The 4,532-nt window shown below is 35.4% G+C and overlaps 1 long non-coding RNA gene across 1 annotated transcript; it reads left to right on the top strand.

Moving 5' to 3' along the window:
- Nucleotides 1-1,230: 1,230 nt before the first annotated feature.
- On the top strand, nt 1,231-4,329 carry LOC144429769 (uncharacterized). The gene is made up of 3 exons (XR_013479070.1): nt 1,231-1,344; nt 1,880-1,951; nt 2,040-4,329. It is a non-coding gene; the product is annotated as an uncharacterized LOC144429769 (long non-coding RNA).
- The last annotated feature ends 203 nt before the right edge of the window (nt 4,330-4,532 follow it).

Here is a 4,532-nt window from a genome sequence, read left to right on the forward strand (position 1 = left end):
CGTGACAACCAATGAACTTCAAAACATCTATCAATCGACCGAGAACATGGCGGTTTTTCTCGACGTTTTGGTTGTGCCGACGAATAGAAACCGCGCGTCCTTCATCCAACTGTGCTGCAATATTAACATTGCCGAATATTCGGTATTTTACTGCATTGTCCAGATGTTTCTGCGCAGAATGTTCGCCGACGCTTTCCTTCGTCATGGGATTGTCCCAGTGAACAATTTTTTGGTTGATAAGGCCCAAGACGTTGTACCTCTAATTTTTGTTCCAGCGGCAGCTGCGAAAACGGAGTGCGAAGTAGTGCATCAACCTTATTCATTATGAGGTCTAAGGCTAAGAAATGCGAAGCCGGAAAGAAGTGAGGAGCTCAAAATGAATGTGGAAAATCGAAAGCAAATGGACTAAAGGTCTCTAACTGATTCAAATAGCGAAACAAGCGACAAAAACGAAGGCGAGGAAACTATCAACTCTTCAAGCAACCAACGAACGAGAAGGAATGCGTGAAAATGTCAACACGTTGTTGTAAGAAACGTCGGCTTTGTGTCGTCATAATTTCGGGGCTAGCCCCGATGATTTAGTAAAAGAAACAGAAAACAAACGAGACAAACGCGGCGAGTGGAAGATAAAAGAGAGAATACGATATACAATGAGCAACCGGGGCAAAATCGGCGTCGCCCCGTCGACGTTCGGCGAAGGCTTTGCAAGCGAAAAAATGAACCATGTCGGGAGAATATGGCTAGTGTAGACAGTCTGTGCAACCGATATTGAGGTATTTTTCGAATATTTTTTATTATACCAAAAAAACAACCGGGGCATTGCCCCGGTTGGCCCTATTGACGCGCCGCTACTAGGCTATATATAACAGTTAACACCTGAAAATGTTTGTAAAGGTTGTTTTATTTACTGTTAGTTGTGACTATTTTTAATGGATAATACACTCATGTATTTTATTGTTTTAATAATTAAATTACACATAAGGGGCACCAAAGTCTTTAGTGATTGGGGCACCAAAGGGGCATAATCCGCCCATGATGGCATTAGTCCCCGGGCCTGGTTATACTAACAATATTCAACAATATATATGTCTTCCGCTAATCAGTGTTCATATTTGATTTCACTTTGGGTATTAGTTTGAGCAATGACATTAAACAACATGATGCGCAACTCCGGCATTTTTGTCCGAAGATCGTATTGGATAGCACGCTCCAATGCACATACTTGACGAGCGGATGTGTGCTGCTTTCAAGGCGTAGCACGAATGGTGTTCGTGCCTGCTTTGACAGTTGTTGTCGATGTTAATGATATTTTTGAAAGTTGGGGTAAAAAGAAATCGGTAAAAGGTAAGGTGAATACTATTGTTGTATATCACACCCGGGCATCGCACTGTTAAGTACATGTGGGAAAGCCAGCCTTTGTCAAATACTACGAAGTTATTAATTCAGTACGGTACGTAGTTGCCCATTTGCCGAAATTACATATTTACTTACCCCTTATGGTTTCAAATAGTTCATGCACCTCCAGTTAGATTTTTTTAATCAGTGAGGATATATACTCATTGTTGATTGCTGCTCATTGTAACATACTATTACGCATTCACTTTTATTTGCGTATTGAATCAAAGTGTTAACAAGTTCACCTAACATTTCACTCATACCGGTCTATATTGTATAGTCTGATTTCTCAAGTATTTGGAGCCACGAATGCTTGTAATTTTCTGACTAAACCCTTTTATTAGTTGGTTTATATACCAAATTCAGTAAAATATTTTTTAAATAAAACATGAGATATTAGATTTATTAGCTTTTCCATTCTGAATCATATAGACTGCTTTATTTATTCTTAACGAAAATTAATAAATCTCCTCTCTTTCTTCAGATGTGAAAGTTGTGGACAAACCTGTCTACGCATTGTGAGACTCTTGCAGCACAAGAGGCAATAGCAGAAATAGTAAGTATATCAATCAAGAAATTAAGCCGACATAAAGCAAAACTTTCAACTATTCGTCTAATCTCAATTTCCTATTATTTATTCACAGGACAACTATAGCAGACGGGGAGATATCAGAAGTCTGGCGACATATCAGTGACAGTGTGATTCCAAGAAATATAATGCAATTGAAAATTGCAATAGAAAAACAACCTATGGAGGCATGCAAAGACATTTGACCCTCCGGTAGAGTTGTGTATGGCCCCCACATCCTGCAGGGCTTGAGAAAAATAACTAAAAATTCCAAAGCGTAAGATTGCATAAGCGGTCTTATTTGTAAAAAGGCACAAAACACGCCAGACATACTTAAAACAGCTTTGGAAATGAGGATTACGGGTACCTCACTGAACCTGTGTTATATTTGGTTCATCAACTTTTGGTAGTACTATAGAAGAAATTCCGGAAGGGGTATAATCATCATTCATGATAAAATACTATCATATATTTTTTGAACAACTTCAATCTAGACCAGGGATCTCAAACTCGCGGCCCCAGAGAACTTCCAGTGCGGCCCTCGAACGCTTAACAATAATTGTAATAGTATTTTGGAAGTTTTTTTTTTATCTAAATGTAATAGATTTTTCAAACCTTCTAAAGTGAAATTGATTATTCACACAGGAAACAATTTACTGAAAGTAGTTTTGGAATATTAATTTTTTTTGTCCACATTTTGACCCAATTAAGAATACACATCAAGCTAGCAAAAGAATACTTGAATAAAACACTTGAGTAATTAAATTAAACGCAAAGTACATGAAGAATGTGACATTTTCGAAGAAAATGGGAGTTGTAACATTTCTGCTCTTCACAAAATTCTGAAGCACATTGTTTAATTTGTCATATTTCCATCAATACAATCAAAAAACACAATAAGCTCAGCAGTCAATATGACAAATTCGAAGACCAACTTCGAACAGAAAATTTCCATGTGTTTGTATATTAATATAATTATACAACGACTTAGTTACTAAAAATCAATATCAATAATAATTCAAGCAATCCTATGCCACGCAATGTAGTGCGAAATGTCTTGTCGAAAAAATCTGTCATTTGTTTTTTTACTGATCTATACATGAAATGATAAAAGTAACTTTTTTGCATTACTGGAATTAATTAAACATTCGTAAAGATCCAGATAAACCCATGATCATGTGGCCTCGTTAGTTAGATTTGGTACTATAAAATCATTTCAGACTGGCCTTAGTATGCTGGTGACACAAAAAAGATGCCAAACGCCAGGACAAATGTAATTATTAAAACATTGAGTTTATACTGTAGTATTTTTGTTAATTTTAGGTTCATATATTTAGATTAAGTTATTTTTAGTGTATGTATTATTCTTTCCTTATTCAAAGCTTGTTCAAAAATGATTTTGATGGTTGTACATAGAATTTTACGATTTTTTATAATAAATACTGTAACTTGCAAATGTTGCAATAATAGTGGAATGCAAATATTAATATGTAATTGCATTTGAAATTGAAGAAAATAATAAAACCTAATCCAACTGTTTAGTTGCATCACAATATATGTCACAAACTAAAACTATCTTAAAAATATCTTTTGAGTATACATTATCAAAAACTGTTTGCGGCTCTTTTTACAATTTTCAAAATGCAATGCGGCTCTCGAAAACCCATGAGTTTGACACCACTGATCTATTCTAGACGATTCAAGCATTGCTTTGGGAAATTATATCACTTCAATTAAATTGAAATAATCTCGCTATATTAAATACAAAATCGTTGCTATCATAAAGGTAAACCAATTCAGCCACTCGAAATATATTGGCCTTCACAAAGCAATGGAGGCAAAATTGAGAGTTCATGAGCTATGAACATTTGTTCTTTTCTTTGTCTTGAACTTTCCATACTCCACAGCCCCTATTAATTTTAATTACCATGTGATGGTCATACATATCTTTAACTTGTATTTTCTATCATGATGTATTATCTCAATGTGCCAAACTATTAATTAGTGTGCATATTTTGCTTCCAGATGACATAAATGTATTGTCATGTTTATTACCTCAGCTTGGGGTATTGACAAGAAAAAGGTGCCAGTAAATTAGGTAAAAAAATTTTCAACTCATTGTTATAATCAGAATTCACAATCAATAGGAATTATAAACAGCCAACAATCAGTGAGAATTATATGCGAAATCCCTCAGAATAAATTTGTCTAAAATCGGAGGAAGGCAAAAAATATAGGTAGTTTCCATCCACACAAGCATTTCAAGAAGACTTGCTCGAGCCAAACTAAATGAGCATCGTCAGGTGATCGGTAAGGCTGCAAGTTGAATTCAGCCCTGCAACCTCCTGCATAGAAGATAATATTAATTAGTGGGCTATGAGCTAAATTCCTAAATTTAAACAAACCTATCTACGATGCATTATGTACCAGCAATGTTACCTACGATTAACTGGATATGTAATATGTCTAATAAATTCACCTACAAAAGCAAGTTCGATAGGTGCAAACTTTGTGTTATGGAATTGTATCGCAGCACAGTTTTGTATGACACCCTCTTTAAATAAAATTT

This window comes from Styela clava, chromosome 11 (genome assembly GCF_964204865.1).
Source record: "Styela clava chromosome 11, kaStyClav1.hap1.2, whole genome shotgun sequence".
Lineage (NCBI taxonomy): Eukaryota > Metazoa > Chordata > Ascidiacea > Stolidobranchia > Styelidae > Styela > Styela clava.